The 17734-nt window shown below is 43.3% G+C and overlaps 1 protein-coding gene across 1 annotated transcript in view; it reads left to right on the top strand.

The window, feature by feature from the left end:
- Positions 1-17734, top strand: part of LOC308468757 (glutamate receptor 3) — a 209521-nt gene that overhangs the window by 71801 nt on the left and 119986 nt on the right. The gene's annotated exons all lie outside the window — the stretch shown is intronic.

Genomic DNA, 17734 nt, shown 5'->3' with positions numbered 1-17734 from the left:
CAGAATCAGTAAATACAGAGAGGACCCGTGAGGCCGAAAGGACACCGGAACCAGAACCACGACTGAGCGAGCCGGTTGCACCAGACCAAACAGCCGCATCACAGCCAGCATCCTTGGAACACGAGCCAGAACCCGGAGCCCGGACCAGGGAACACCCCAGGCCACAACGCACACGTAGGCCGCCGGCATACCTTGAGGACTATGAATGCGACCTCCCGGGCAGGACTGGAACTTAGAGGGGAGGGGTGTTATGTACTGAGTTGAATAGGATCCAAACTGTAGCAGTCTGATTGGTCCTAGAACAATAGGATCCAAAAGGCAGCAGTCTGATTGGTCCTAGAACAATAGGATTCAGAATGCAGCAGTCTGATTGGTCCTAGAACAATGCAGCAGTATGATTGGTTGGCAGGAACCACCCAATCCTGCTCCAGATAGAAGTGAATCCACAACCTGATTGGCTTACAGTAGAATTCCAGAATTAGCCAATCATGTGCAGCCCATTGTGTAAATAATGTATATAAAGCAGATACTGTGAGGGGACATTTATTCATTCCTCCTCACCACTATGAGCTGAATAAAGAGCATGAAATCACTTTGCGACTCTGAGTATATTTCACAGATTGTGACTAAAAATCTGCTAGATCTTGCAAGGACTAGTTTCTTAAGACCATTAGATATGTTGGGCTCATCTCTGATCAATGAATCCTATATTGAGCAGTTCTCCTGATTTGCCTGTGTGGAGGTTATGACGCTGTAGTTGAGGGGCTGTTTCCCCCCCCTCCACACACACACACACACACTATAGTTTTCTATCACTTTCCTTACAGAAAAAGGATTCCCCCCCTCACCTTGACTGAGAAAATTCATTGTACAAGAGTGTTTACTTTGTGCGCCTTCAATGAAGGTGCTTTCACCCACCCACCACCCTACTTCCTGGCAAGCAAGCGCCATTATCCTAGTTCAAGGACACTGTGCAAAAGGACCAGGCAGAAGTGCCCAAGGAAAGGATGACCTGGAAGGGTTCCCCATCCCTGAGCTAGATAATCTGATTTGCTTTAAGGCAGCTTGCAACTTTCCTGACTGGCAAAGCCAATTCTGGCTGAATTTCACCGTGTTTAAATATTTACTTTCCCCAATAATTGTTAACATCCTTTAATTTCTTCGTGTTCTGAGCACATTTATTCCAAACTTTGGCTCAGAATGTCTTTACAGCAGTTGGCACTTGCTGGAGAACAGTTCCCCAAAGGATACTTTGTGCCATCTCCCCCCCCCCCCCCCAGTCTCTCCAAAGAAAAGAAAATGAAATATTTTTCAGTTACTTACATAGAGCCGTCAGTGTGCATGGCTACAAGAGGGCTGCAAGAGATCTTCAACTCCAAGGAGTTAACATTTGTTAGCAGAAACAACAAAGGAAGGGGGGATAAGGAGACAGGGAAGTATCTCCATGTAGAGAATATCCTCTCACAGAGGAAATCTGCAGATGGAATGCACAAAGGCTGAGTGGGGTGGCAGAACTTAGAACCTTGTAGATCACAAGGTTCTAGGGCTCCATTTGCACTATTGCATTTTAAACTGTATCATAACACCTTAAGCAGCCATGACTTCCCCCAAAGAATCCTGGGAACTGTAGTTTGTTAAGGGTGCTGAGCGTTGTTAGGAGAGCCATGTTGCCCTTAGGGGCTACAATTCCCAGGAATAATCAATGCTTCAACACTGGTGAGCTTTGCTTATTCCAGTGCACTGGCATTATGTCTTCCCAAGCAATGTGTAAATTTTTTTGGAGACACCATTGATGGAATCTTTCAAGGAGTTAGAGATGGTATTTATAAGTGGTCCATGTTTCACAAGCATACAGTAAGGTTGGTAGTACAACAGCTTTGTAAACTCTCCTGCCTGGAAAACTATGTCCCCACTGTGGAAGGACGTGTGGATCCAGAATTGACCTCCACCGTCACTTACGGACTCACTGTTAAGACCGTGTTCATGGAAGACAATCTTACTCAGCTATGAGTGATCACCCAAGACTAAGAAGATAATTCCCAGAGTGGTTTAGCAAACAATTCCTCTTCCCTGAGAACTTTGGGAATTATAAATCTCTGAGGAGAATAGGGATCTCCTAAGGATTCTGAGCATGCTTAACAATATTTGGGGGGTGGGATCCATAACTGTTTAAAGTGGCATGATACTGCTTTAAATATATAGTGCATATGGGGCCCAGGGTGCAAAGGTGGCATAACTACTGCACCTGCTACTGTAACCTTCAGTTTTTGCAAAGGGCTGTCAGGTGTTTGTGGGGAGCCATGGTGCTCTGTGGTGCAAAGCAAGGACAGCTAACCTGGTTCCCTTCAGGCATTGTCCAGATAGTACTACAACTCCCATCACAAACACCCCGCCAGCATGGCCAATGAGGAGAAAAGGTGGGATTTGTAGTTAGGGGTGGGTGAGAAATTTTATTCACTTCTTACTTACAAGGTTATCCTACCCAATTTGTTCTTTCTGAAACAATACACGAATGGAAAAAATAGCCATCCTTCAAAATTCACACTTCTTCCCATTTTGTACTGGTATTCTCCAACAAATGTGCGTAGAAACACATATACTAGGGTATGACGTGCACAGAAGTGCATGTATTCTTGAAAACGACACATGAAAATGCATTCCATTTGGGGAAATTGCTTTGCAAATATTAGGTAAAATATGCTGGAGGAGACTCTTGAGAGTCCCATGGACTGCAAGAAGATCAAACGTATCCATTCTTAAGGAAATCAGCCCTGAGTGCTCACTGGAAGGACAGATCGTGAAGCTGAGGCTCCAATACTTTGGCCACCTCATGAGACGAGAAGACTCCCTGGAAAAGACCCTGATGTTGGGAAAGATTGAGGGCACAAGGAGAAGGGGACGACAGAGGATGAGATGGTTGGACAGTGTTCTCGAAGCTACAAACATGAGTCTGACCAAACTGCGGGAGGCAGTGGAAGACAGAAGTGCCTGGCGTCACGAAGAGTCGGACACGACTAAACAACTAAACAACAACAACAATGCGTTTATTAGGAGAAATTTGTACTAAAATGCCGATTTGCTTTCATGAGGGCTTTTTAAAAGACAGGCATACCCGTGCATGCACACACACACACACACACACACACACACACACACAAATTTGGAGAACTGAACTTAAGACTGGGAAAAATAAGAAACTGGGAGAAATCAAAACTATCAGATTTTCCTATCCCTACTTGTCCAACAACATATTGAGGACACCACACTGGCTCCCACTGGTCTAAAGCTACTACCTTCAGTGAAGCCAAAGCACCCACATTTAAAGGGGGCGGTTTGATGTTCACTGAAGGTGACTTCAGTGGGGTTTCTTCACATCCTACAGACACATGGAGACTTTACTCTTCTTTGTATTTAAGTCATGCTTAAAATTGTTGCTCCAGCAGCAACAAAATTGTTCTTGAGTATCCATTGTTAAGAGCTGTATAGTTTTGCCTAGCAACCACATTTACTTAAAGAAGAATCGCTTGCATTTTCATGCATATAATTGCTTTGAGTGTCAGTGGCCTTACTCTATAAATAGTGCCGGCATCTTTCCAAAGTGTTTTTTCAATGAGTTTGCTGGGCTTTCTGATCTCTGCGAAAGACACATGCAAATCAAACTATACACCAGAATGGAACATGGGCCAGATTATGTTGTGAAAAATCCAGCAGTACCTGGGATAAACTACACTTAAAGCAACAACCTTGCTTGCTGGTTGGTAACAATGTAGTGTTTAGGCAAGAGTGAATCTCTATCTCCCCTCTTAAAACTTAGTTGTAAGGTGGAAGTTGAATGAGTAGTGTTTCCTCTGGATCCAACTTGCCTTGTTAACCAGCGCAGTACTAGAGTTGGTGCAATTTGACCTGATTGGACTCCTGTAGTTTTATTCTAGTTCTAACTGTGTGAATAGTGGCGTTCTAGCTTCCTGACTGACGTGTCCTCTATGCCTTCCATGACACATAAAACATGTTGAAAATAATGCAAAAAATGTTGAGCTTCCTTTCACATCGAGGGAGAAAGACTGCTTAGATCTCCAAGCTGTTTACATCAGCATAAATATATTTTTAAACTGCACATACAATATGATATTTTTTGGAGGGGGTTTAAAAAAATCAAAACAATATGTATTTTAATCAATATATTATCATTGTAATCAAACAGTTAATACTCACATCAATTCACTTGATTTCTGACATTCTGATACTGAATCTAAAGTAAATTTATTCCATTCTTCCAATGAGTCACCTTTTTCTTATATTTGATAGATAAACACTAGGATATGAAGAGGGAAAGTGATTGTTAGCAGGGAGGTCTGGTGAAAATGAACTACAAAAAATAGAGGTTATGATAATTATGTTAAAGTAGGTTTGACTCTGGGGACGTGGGTGGCACTGTGGATTAAACCACAGAGCCTAGGGCTTGCCGATCAGAAGGTCGGTGGTTCGAATCCCCGTGACGGGGTGAGCTCCCGTTGCTCGGTCCCTGCTCTTGCCAACCTAGCAGTTTGAAAGCACGTCAAAGTGCAAGTAGATAAATAGGTACCACTCCAGTGGAAAGGTAAACGGCGTTTCCGTGCGCTGCTCTGGTTTGCCAGAAGTGGCTTAGTCATGCTGGCCACATGACCTGGAAGCTGTACGTCGGCTCCCTCGGCCAATAAAGCGAGATGAGCGCCACAACCCCAGAGTCGGCCACGACTGGACCTAATGGTCAGGGGTCCCTTTACCTTTAGGTTTGACTCTGCAAGTTGTTTGACTGCACCTCCCATTATCCCTGACAATCGGTCAAGAACAATTGAAAAGTCATGTGTTTCTCACCCTCAAACAACAACAAAGCTCTAAGATATTAGAACAAGTCTTGTGTGTCCCTAGACTGCATGTGCACCATACATTTTAAAGCAATACTATACCACTATAAACAGCCATGACTTCTTTCTTGAAATGCTGAGAACTGTAGGCTGTTAAGGGTGCTGAAAATGGTCAAGCAATCTTTATTCCCCTCAGAGAGCTACAATTCCTAGAGTCCCCCACAAAAATGAATTGATTGTAAAAACCACTTTGCAAATTGTAGCTCTGTGAGGGAAATATGGGTCTACTCAGAACTCTTAGCACCTTTAACAAACTACATCTCCTAGGATTCTTTGGAGGGGAATTATGACTATTTATAGTGGCATGATACTCCTTTAAATGTATGCTGCAGATGGGTCCTAAGAAAATTATTTGGTTCTTGGACATAGGTAGAATGTCAAGGTGGTAAAATGACTCAATGAAGTATGCAAAATAATGTATTCATGTGTATATTCATTTATTAAAATGTTATTTATTAATTATTTATTTATTTAGGGAGTATTTCTAATCTAAGTATTAGTAGGTGATGACGCAAGTAAAACTTTCCTCTTGTATTAAAATTTTAATGCTTTTTTTTTTTGTAAATTGCTTAGAGCTTCTACTTGCAATCAGTGCTACATAAATTTTGTTAGATAGATGAATAATTTATTTGAATTAAGCAGCCAAGTTTTTGCCTGCAGGCCACAAGCCAGACAATCAAAGTACAATTCCAGTAGCTGCCTAACATTGCAGTCCTAAGCCACTGTCCTTGGAAGAACAGGCTGTCAAATCCAGTGGAAGCTTGTATCTGACTAAACCTGCTTAGGATCAGTCTATCAGAGAGTTAAATTAATGGGCATGGGGGGAAAACTAACCTCTCCTTTCCCAGATTGACTGCCAGGCATATTCTCAAAAGGAAATATTTGAATTTGATGCATCAGGGTTGTGTGTTTGTTTCCTTTTTAATGGTGCCTTGGAGCAAGTAGAAACACATAATCCTTTTCCTTTCTTAATTGGATTTGGGCATTCCGCTATTGTGAATTGCTTTGCAAAACGCATATCGGAGCCTCTTGCCGCAGGAGTTCAATTAGAGTATGTCCGTCTCTTCTTAGCATTCCTGCAGGACAATTTCTAAACCTTAGCTCAGGTTTTGTTGTTGATCAGACAGCAAATGAGAAGCTTACAGAAGCTGGACTTTTCAGTGACATCCATCAGCACAGGATGCGTTAATTTCTGTTCCAAGAGATGGCTTCAGCTGTGGAGATTCTGTCCTAAGCTTGGAGTGGGTTCAGATTAGTAGCTCTGATTCCATCAAGCACAGCAAGGTGAGTCAACATATGGCAGATTTAGCTTCGGGAAATGCCAAGGTTCAGGATTTGAATAGCGGCATATAAATAGCTCCATGTGGAAGTCAAGCTGGAGACTCATCCAGCCAGAACTCAGTTCTGCCACCTCTCATATGGACACCATTGCCATTATAAGATTAAGAGCTCATCCCCACCTCCATTTTCTCTGCTGCATTCCCCTGGGAAATCCCACCGCTTACCACTGAGTCAGAGCAAACTTCAAACGGGTTTTCCATGGCTTGATGTTTGTTCCAATTCAGTGGTAAATAATGTTGCTGTTTTTCCAGGGGAAACAGTGGGGCAAATGTAAAACCACTCAGACTTATGCCTTGAAAGCAATGGGGCAAGCGGAAAACCTCTTGGACCCACACCCACAGAGAAGTATGGATGAGCCGTAAGCCTTAAACGGCAGCTGCAACTCCACCTGGGTAGGAGTCTTCACATTTAAAAGGGACTGGCTGGCTTTGATAGTCATCAGCTCCAATGAGTCAGTTGAGAGTGTGATTTCATTAGGGCTTCTGAACTGGAGTCTTGGAGTCAGAGCAAAGCAAAATCCCTGGGCCTAAGAAGTGAAGTTTTTAATATTTGATGCTGTATTGTTTTTAACACTTGATTGGGAGCCGCCCAGAGTGGCTGGGGAGGCTCAGCCAGATGGGCAGGGTAATAATAATAATAATAATAATAATAATAATAATAATAATAAATATTATAATATCTGGGGCTGGCTCTGAAACAATGCCCATTCTGCACCCCAGGCTCAACACCTGAAGTTGAGGAGTCCAAGCAGAGTATTAATGAAAGTCTGGCTCTTTAAATTAGGTTTGTTTGTTTGCTTCTGAGTTTCCTCTCGTCCATATACTGGTTGCTATGGAGATCAGGCCTAGCTGGGAATAACTGGATTTTCAACCCTCAATAGTAGCTTGGCTTTCTTATTCTTCTTCCACACCCAACACCCAACATTCTTGTGACAGTGCATATATATATAGAGAGAGAGAGAGAGAGTATATGGGAGGAGATTGTGTTCTCCATTCTAGGATGCATGGATGAGGAGTCCTCTACACAGTGGAACATGCTTTATTATTGCTGTTCTTATTAAAAGAAGAGGAGTGGATTAAGTATTTGGATCTTAATTGAAATAATATTGTGTTACTCTATTATTTGTTTCAAGATTTCTACCCCACCCTAATCCAAAACAACTCCCAAAGTAGCTTACTTAAAATCAATAAAAATAGCACATTCCCTGTCTATTCCATAAGCTTATAATGTGAAGGGCATGGCAGAAAAAGAAAAGGGGATGAGGAGGGAAGAAGAAAACAAGCAAATTCAGGCACTAATTCTGAACATTCTACAGTAGTTCTTAGAATGACCAGCTGGAATGGAAACAGATTAGGGAGTGGGGAAATCCAACAGATGTGGTAACTCATCAGAGCCAAGTGAACCTGCTTCAGTAACTCTCAGTGCAGAGGCTCCACAGAATTATGGCATCCAGAGAAGGCTCCCCATTATGGAAGGGGGGCAATAGGTAGTGCACACTGTGCCTGCAGATGGTCCCAGTTTCAACTTCCTGTGTTTCCTGTCTGAAGTCCAAGAAAGCCACTGCAAGTGAATACTGAGCTAAGTGGACCAATGGTTCAGTCAGAGGTAGGTTCCCATGTTCATTAGCAGCACCCCTCTCTCAGTGGTGGAGCACATGTTTTCACTGCAAAATGTCCCAGTTTCCAAACCTGTCATTTCCAGTCTGCTGCCTAAATGAACCCATGCATTGTGAGCTAAATGGGGCAGTGATCTGTCTCAGTCTAAAGCAATTTCCTATGCCCACTGGAGTCCAGAGGCATTCATATATATCAATCACATGAAATTTATTTTATTTTATTAGAGTGCCAGGTCCTAAATAAAGGGTTTTTTAAAGGATTCTTTTTTTAAAAAAGCAAAGCGAGTCCAGTGTCAGCAGCAATGGACCCTTGAGGCATGGGACCAGGGGAGTACGAAGTGGGGGACAGAGGGGGTGTGTTACCCCGGGTGCCACTCTGGGGGGTGGGTGACAAGATGGCCCCTGCATCCCACCAGCTGTAGAGTGGCCGAGGGGGCGTGCAGTCCGTATGGGTGCTGCTCACGCAGTGTTCATACGGGCTGCCTCTCGCACGGCGACCGTAAGGGCTGCCGCTCTTATGTGCCATTCATGTGGGCTGCCTCTCGCTCAGCAGCCCGTGTGGATGCCATGCAAGTGGCAGCCCATTCAGAGTGTGAATGTGTGGCATCCCGTATGGACTGCTCATGTGCGACATCGCATACAGAGTGCGCACAAGCAGCATCCCATATGGTTGCCATGCGTGCGCACTCCGTATGGGATGCCGCACATGTGCAGTCCATACAGACATCACACATGCATCACCGAGCAGTTCACCCCGCCCCTCAGCATCCCACCCTGGGTGCCAGAGAGGGTTCTTCCGCCACTACATGGGGCCCCTGACATTTGTCCTACCACACCAGGTGCTGACCCCAGACCTGCTTGCTGTAAATCTTGCCCTCCACTAATGAAATCCCTTTCCCTCTACTGATATCTGAAAGGGCACTGCTGTGTTGAGATTATATTACACAACGTCCTCTGCAGTGAAGCACAGAGAGAATGCGCATGCTTTGCTTGGCTCTTCAAACCAATGAAGTCGAGAACAAGTTTCTGAGAGCAATGGAGGTGCAAATTGAAAATTGATGAAGATCAATAACCTAAATGAGGGTGGTTCTGATTATTTAAACTGAAGATTGAAGTCACTAAACGGTCTTGATTTGCACCCCACTCAAATCAATTCTTGCACTTGCACTCAATCTTGATTTCAATCCATCCATCCCAAAGGGTACAATTCAAGTCTTTATGCAAAAACCTTGAGCATTAAAGAATGAAAAATACCATCATGTTCCAGCGGTGGTGTTTGCTACTAGAGAACAACTGCTTTCAAAACATCTGCTACGCTACCACTTTCAGTTGCAGCTTGCCCTCCACCCCAGTGCTGGTGTTTTTTATAAGGAAAAGAACCTCCTCTGAGCCAATTTCCTAGTTAGCCCTGCTAATTAAAGAACACATGTTGCAAAGTTCCTTTCTGCCTGCAGTAGCCACTACTACTACTACTAGTAGTAGTAATAATAATAATAATAATAAATTTTATTTATACCCCGCCCGCCCCAGCCAAGGCCGGGCTCTGGGCGGCTAACACCGAATATATAATGCATTAAAAACACAAAATCAAACAATTGATTAAAACATAGCTCAAAATCACAGTAAAATCAAAATAAAATGAAGTGGCCAACCCACGAATCACAGCCATGAAGGTAGGAATATTAAATATTCGCCAGGCCCAGTCACCTGTGCTGGTTCCATATGGGCCAATAGAAACGGCCAAGGGGCCACTTACATACAGGGTTACATGGAAAGAAGGGGGGTCACACTTGGCCCGGACCAAAGGCCTGGCGGAACAGCTCCGTCTTGCAGGCCCTGCAGAAAGATGTCAAATCCCGCAGGGCCCTGGTCTCTTGTGACAGAGTGTTCCACCAGGCCAGGGCCACGGCCGAAAAGACCCTGGCCCTGGTCAAGGCCAGTCTAACCTCCTTGAGGCCTGGGACCTCCAAAGTATTTGCGGACCATAAGGTCCTCTGAGGGGCATACCAGGAGAGGCAGTCCCATAGGTATGAGGGTCCTAGGCCATATAGGGCAGGCATAGGCAAACTCAGCCCTCCAGATGTTTTGGGACTACAGTTCCCATCATCCCTGACCACTGGTCCTGTTAGCTAGGGATGGTGGGACTTGTAGTCTCAAAACTTCTGGAGGGCCGAGTTTGCCTATGCCTGCTATAGGGCTTTAAAGGAAGAACATTACTAGAACAAAGTAACGTGCTTTCTTCTTTGAAGAGCAACATATTTAACATTTTGTAGATGAAAACTGAAACACTTGCATTATTGAAGGGATGTGGAGCCTTTTTCAGCCCAAAGGCCATATTTCCTCATTGGCAACTTCCAGGGGTCATGTGTTCCAGTGATGGTTGGGGCCAGAGGCAAAGTAAGTGGAGCAATTAATGCAACTTTGGCCAGCAGGGTGCATTCCATCCATCCCAAACTCATAGGTTTCTACACATATGATTCCATCCAGCCAAGTAAGAGGTGCTGGAGTGATGGGGTGAAACCCAGAGGTCCACCTGCCTTTTTTTTTTCTTTCCTGCTGCATCCTGTATTCATTTTCCCAACAATGGCCTATCATGCAATGGCTTTTGAAACTCAGAAAGTTTTAGCATAAGGAATGCGAACCTTTGGCTCTTCATATGTTGCTGAACTACACCCCTCATCAGTCTTGGCCATTGGCCATGCTTACTGGGGCTGATGAGAATTGTAGTTTTGCCCTCAGTCTATGGAGGTGTCTGGCTCACCCTTCAAGGACTCAAGTTCTGGGTCAGAGATAGGCATGGCACTCAGCCCTCTCTGTTGCACTACCTTTAGTCAGCTTCCAGCCCTCTGTGAGCTTGAGTGTGGCTTTGTGAAGTGGGGAATCTCCCCCATTCATGGAAACTTCCAACACATTTCAGGGTCTAAAGTAAGGTTACCAGATGTCCCTGTTTCCTGGGGACAGTCCCCAGATTTCCAAATCAGTTCCCTGACAAAATCCATTCATTCCTACTGAAGCTGAAAGGTGTCCCTGGATTCATTGAAAAAAATCTGGTAACCTTAGTCTAAAGCACAACTGTATAAGTAAACACATCATCCTGTTTTCTGTTGTGGAAGGTGGGTGATTGCAGGGCATACAACCAACAGAACAGAACCATCAGAAATGCAGAACAGGATATTAACAGTAATCCTTGCTGTGACTATAGGGACAGATCCATACCATGCATTTAAAGCACATGGCTTCTTCCACACACCCCAAAGAATTCTGGGAGCTGTAGTTTGTTAAGAGTACTGGAGATTGTGAGAGGTGCCCTTGATTCTTTGGGGATTGTCATGTGCTTTAAATGTGCATTGGAATGTGTTTGAAATACATTTTTTCCTCTGGAATCCCCTCATTTTTTCCTCTGGAATCAGAGTACGGATATTGGACTCCAGCCCCCATCATCCTCAGCCAGCATGGCCAAAGGACAGGGAAGGTGGGAATTGTAGTCCAACAACATCTGGAGGACCACAAGTCCCCCAACCTTGCCTTAGAGGGAATACTGCTTCCATATGATTCTAGCCTTAATAAATCTCAACAGAAGGGTTACGATTAAATGGATGGCAAAAGGTAGCCAGAGAATTTGGTGTAGTCCCTGGAGTTGTTCCAAGCCTGTAATATCTGCAAGCGAATAATTGGCCATTTTACATGTTTCCCTCCCCCCCTCCTCCTTTGAGGCAACTGTACTGTGGCTCACGGGCAACACTGACCTGGTTTTTATCTTTCCCTTCCTCTTTTTGCACAGATATAAATATCATAGTGAGGCAATATTAAATAAACATCTTTTCTGCTTTGTATGTGAAATAAACAAGGAAAGAGAAGCATCAGATTCGCAGGGTGAGGTGGGGAACTGAGAACACTAATTCACTTCCCACTCAATATGCATTGCACCCTATCTGCTTAACACCTTACCTTCTTGGTTTGAATGCTCCAGTTAAATATGTTGGGAATAATCTACTGCTGTAAGAATGTCCAGTGCAACACCCACAAAGTCTTAATGCTGGAGCCCACATAATGCTTTATTTCATATTCCTTGTTAATTCTAAAACTGTTTATGGGGGCTGAGCTATGGTCACAATCCCTCTCAAACTGCACATGGTGGGAAGGGTTCTAATGGACTCTTCACAGTATGTCACTATTGCCATCCCTCTCCCACCATGCTGCCCCTGTGCTGAAGCTATGCTAAGCTGCTTATTTCAAAGCTAAGACCAAAATGTTCTTTGAAGCATCCAGCAGTCTGCTTCCCACCCAAGGGAGATCTAGTCCTTGCAGGACCGCAATGATCACACAGCATTCCAGAAGAGGAATGCAGCTAAGGATCTAGCTCCAAGCAAATGGGAGTGTTGTAGACTGTTCCATGGAGTTTGGGACCAGATATGTTCCTCTACTAAGGAACCATTTCTAGTGCTGTGCCAAAAATTCTCCAGTGGTGGTTGTTGTTGTTTTAGCCATTGCCCATCAATAAATGTGAAAATATATCGCATTTCAAAGCTATCCAAGGGGAGAGAACATTTCCATGAAATTCTCATGGGAGTGGTACAAAGTTTGTGTCATGTTTGCCTACCTTTTGATGGGGACACGGGGTGTTTATGAGCACCCTTTATTTCATTATGCCAAGCATCTCACCTTGCAGCTTTCCTAGATGCCCATGTTCTGATAAAAGGGAAACCAAGGGGAAACCCATGGGGTACCATAATTCTTTCCATGGGGTGGTTTTGGGATTTATTTATTTATTGAGATCAGGAAGCAGGGGTAGCTAGGGAGACTGCAGAGTGCTGAAAAAATTATTTACTGGGAATGAAAAAAAAAAAACACATGCCACTTTCAACTATGAAGAGAATAGTTATTGCACTGATTTGCATACAGTATGCCAAGTGATCCATGGATTATTATTAATGCCATTGTAAACAGCGTACGTAAATTTCAGAGTACCTTAATTATTTTTTGATGACCAGTTCTTTGAAACAAGATTCAACTTCACGTAAATGTGCAGGCACAGAATTCCTCTTACAAAGTTGATTAGTGAAGGATGACATGTTCCCTGACAGAATTGGTAGATTTTTCCTTTGGGGTACTTTATTTCTGTTTTATTTCTGGTTCTGGTATTTCTGTTTTATTTCTGGTTTAAAATTATTAGCATATTCTAACGACAATATCAGGGTGGCTTCAGAAATATATATTAAAGTTTATCAAGAGGAGGTACATATTTATTCGCTCTTGATGACTGGAGGTTAGGCATCAAGAATCTTTTGACGAAATAGGAAGACAATTCAACCAGCCAAATATTTGACTTTTCTAGGACATTTATCTAAGACTTGCTAAGCTAACATACTCTTATAAATGTTGAATATGAATTTCCATTCGTGGCTTGATTAACATAATCTCCTGCGATTGTTTCTTCAAACGAATATTATTTATCATTATTTAAACTCAGCAGTTTCTGGACTTTTGTTCTCTCTTTTTAAGCATTATTCAGCATTATTCAGGCTTGCGTAATGAAAACTTGATTTGCTTTATCAGTAAGATTACTGCATGCATTTGAAATTAAATTTATTACATTTTTATCATGCCCTTCCACCAAGGAGCTCAGGGTAGCACTTGCTCCTCACAAGAATCCTGTAAGGCAAGAAAACGTGGCAAGTCAGGTGAGCCAGGTGACCCTAGTCCCTAGATCTGGTGGGTTCCAGATGGCAGATATGGGGTTGTATTCTTCAAGGTAATAGGTCTGGAGCTATGTTGTGATGGCGAGCAAGGGGCAGAGAGAGAGAGAGCCAGAAGGACAAGCCACTTGTCACCAACCGCCTCTCTCTCCCTGCTCAGCAGGCTGTGAGGAGAGGGCTAGATTGTTCCTGCCAGAGATCTTGAACCAATTGCTAGCACATTGCTCCCTCCCACATTAATTGCTCCATCCCTTTTGGCTTGTTTCCACGTTTTTCCACTCCTGACCTCCTTTTCTCCTGCAAAACGTCACCCCAAAGGCACACAAAATTAGGCTAAGGGGTGCATCAGCTGCTGCTCCTGTCAGCTGCCATTTGTTGTCTTTTCCCAGAATGCTTCACCCTGGCTACCATCACTCCCCACCCCAGGCAATGCTCCAGAATTATCCTGCATTGCTGAAATGGGGGGGGGGGGGAGACACCAAAAGGCAGCTTCTAGAAATGGCTAGAGATGTCTCCTCTGTCGCTGCCACCAAAAGCAAAAAAAAAATGGGGTTGGGGCTGGGGTTTTGTTTTGTTTTGTTTCTTTTTTTAAAAAAAATCCTGAAAATAAAAGTGGGTGTCACAACAAAACAAATGCAGATGAATAAGGCATGAAATAAACTAGACCAGCAGAAATGACTGGAATCCCAGTGCAGTGTGTGTGTGTGTGTGTGTAATCTTGCATACCCCTTCAGAGGGGGAGCAGGCTTTTGTCAGTGGCAGAATGCCCTTCACTGCTGAGAGGGCCAATCTGGCTCGAGAGTCAAATAAATTAATTAATCTCTTTGCAATTTTCTTGGAAATTCTTCCATAAGCCAAACGTACCTTTTGAGGGTGTTGAACGTGCTTCTGGCAATTGTAAAGCCGCCAGCAGCAGCAGCAGCATCTCAACTCCAGCTGAGAGCCACCTGATTATAGGTTTGGGTATCCCTGCATCCAGGCACTCAACCCTCCTGGAACACAGATCAACCATCTCACCCAGTGCATGAGGTTATCCGCTAACCTGCTAATTACTAACTGCAGGATTCCTAATTAGATCCCCTTTCCTTAAATAAATACATAAACATAGGCAGACGTGTTCATCTGCATCTTCAGTTAGGCACCAGCAGCTATAGAGAGGGGGGATTATTTTTTTTACACATACAGAGAGAGAGAGAGAGAGAGAGAGAGAGAGAGAGAGATGCTTTTGATTTTGTGCATTCCACATTGATGGGCATGTTTTAAAAACCTGGGGGATATATTCAGTTCAGTTCACATTTATAGATAAACCTACCTAACTCACACTTTCTGAAATGATGTACGAACCAAAACACAGGCACCCTTCGAAATTCACATGCCTTAAAGTTTTGCAATGCATTTCTCCAGGCAAGTAATGTTTACAAAAATGCATATACTAAGGGAAAGCATTGTATTTGTGAAAATAACATTTTAAAACAATCATTATATCTCTTTGCAAAAAATGTGTATATTAGGCATAATTTCCCACACACCCAGTGAGGGGAGTGGGGTGGGCTGGAGAAGAAGGGCAGCTAGCTACAGAAGACGGATTTAAATTACTGGTGCCTTCTTGCACTAATGTGCTTGATGGCTGTCCTAAAGATTTTCATGCTTCCAAAGATATGTGCTAATATGGTCCACTGGATGCAAGCCCTGATCGGATCTATCATTTCTTCAGTTGCATTCACAAGTGATGGTTACGGTGCTATCTGATCAAGCATAACTATATAAAAAATTCGTCCAGTCCTGCTAGACATGGAATTTTATCTAACTGAACGAGCTCTTCAGTGGAAAAAGTATTCTTTCCTCTTGCTGCTCAGCTTGCTTTTGAAAAGAGAGATTCTCACACGCTTTTAGAGTGCTATTAAACTGGGCAAATAGGCCTCTTTTGTCTGTGTAGTGGTATTATCAGAGCAACAGTATCTGTCTAAAATTGTAGGCAAAATGTGTTTATTTTTTTCCCCTTTGACAGCTATATATCAGTTTTGTTTGCATTTGGTGTGTGGCTCAGGGATAGATAGAGGTATTGCACTTACAGTTCTATGATTCCATGAGCAGGAGGTTTAGACCACACTTACAACTGCATTAAGGTGGTAAGAAAATAGTTCCTGGTACAGAATCTATGACAGCTCTCCTGCATGACCAGAGCAGTCCTATACAGTGGTACCTCTAGCTACGAATTTAATTCGTTCCGGAGGTCCGTTCTTAACCTGAAACTATTCTTAACTAGAGGCGTGCGTTCGCTAATGGGGCCTCTTGCTGCCTCTGTGCCGCCGGCACATGATTTCCGTTCTCATCCTGGGACAGAGTTCTCAACTCGAGGTAACTCTTCCAGGTTAGCAGAGTTTGTAACCTGAAGCGTTTGTAACCTGAGGCATTTGCAACTCGAGGTACCACTGTACTTGCTTATTCAGAAGTTAGTTCCACTGAGTCCCATTGACAATAAACCTGTGAGTCTTTAAAATTCCACAAGAAGACTCCTGTTTTTGCAGCAACAGTGTAGCACAGCTGTCACAGAATCACACAGTTGGAAGGGTACGGGGGGGGGGGTATTTATGTAGTCCAACCCGTGGTGTGCCACAGTGGTGGCACACTAGGAGAAGAAGACCTGGGATCAAATCCCCACTCCCAACACAAAGGGTGTGGGGTGTGGTTGGGCCAATCACTGTCTTGCAATCTACGTAATCTATCTCACACGGTTGTTACATGGACAGGGTGGAGCAGACTAGAGCCCTGATCTCACTTGGGAAAAGTCAGTAATAGGGATGTAATATATTTTTTAAAAATGGTCAACCAGTGTCTGTTTCTATCTCTCACCTTCACTAGAGATATTTAAGCAATCTCCTTGTGAGGCACTCTGTTCCATAGGCAAATAACTCCTGCTGTTAATGCATTTCACTCAATGTTTAGCTGATATTGCTTGCATCCACACCACACATTGAAAGTACATTGAAAATACACGGCTTCACCCAAAGAATCCTGGGAACATTAGTTTGTCCCGGATAGAGTTACAACTCTAATAAACTAGTTCTCAGGGGGGTGTGTGAGGGGAGTCATGTGCTTTCAATGTGTCTTCAATGTGTGGCATGGATGTTGCCACTGATTACTCCGGTTTGCATTGGTTCTCCACCAGATTTGTCAGATCTTTGTACAGAAGCTGTCAGCAACTGAATCTGGACCTTATGTACACAAAGGGTATTTTTTACCCCATGGGTCACCAACATGGGCACACATCCTTGATGTCCTCAGGGTCCCAGCTCCACAAAGAATTCTTTGGCCAAAATAAGGCTTTTTTATCTCCTGGGAGGGGGAGATTTGTGGCTAAGGCTGGGGAGAAATGTGTATTTAAAGTCAAATCTATCAAATCTGCACTGAGACATAGCTATATCCTTGTAAAAAATTTGTGATGAAGCTCTCAAAAAACACATCTGTCAGGAGAATATGTACGCAAAAATGAAGATAATAGTGAAAATAACACCAAAATTAATTGTATTCAGGCAAATTGATTTCAAAAATGTGTACATTAGTCAAAACTGCATATAAAAATATATATGTTTGGAGAAATTCACACTAAAATGCTGGTGGTTCATGTGCATTTAAAAAAAAATCTGCAAATTGCTGCAATGTGTGAGGAACTGAATTTAAGACTGGTAAAATGAGAAAGCTGAGAGGATCTAAACAGACAGATCCTTCCATCCCTGCTTCGGACATGTTTCTCCAGTTAGCAAACATGCCCTTTGCCCCCAAAGGCTGGTGACCTTGCTTTAAACCACTGACCTATGCCTCCCCAAGAATCTTGTCTCTGAAATTTTGGAAAGTATGAGTGCATACAACAGCTGTGTGGCAGTGAAGCAAGACTCCAGGTATATTGGCAGGTTCCCTTAGGGACATGATGTACAATATTAAACACTCCTTAAGCAAAAGCAATAAAAGGCCAATTTTTCCCCCACTTAGCTTAAAAAACCGGCATAAATTTCCCTTTAATTGCACTTGGAGTTTTCAATTATCAAAATGTCTCATTTGTAAGCTGTCTGCTAACCCAAGCCTTGTACCTGCTCGTTCTATAGCATGTAGCAGAATCGTAATGCTGCCTCAGACATCACAGCCATCTTTGTAAAATATGATGTTAAGGAAGGCTGAGT

Source organism: Podarcis pityusensis (assembly GCF_964106645.2).
Source record: "Podarcis pityusensis genome assembly, chromosome: Z".
Classification (NCBI taxonomy): domain Eukaryota; kingdom Metazoa; phylum Chordata; class Lepidosauria; order Squamata; family Lacertidae; genus Podarcis; species Podarcis pityusensis.
The sequence above is the reverse complement of the archived record's forward strand: the minus strand, read 5'-3'. Positions and strand labels throughout refer to the sequence as shown.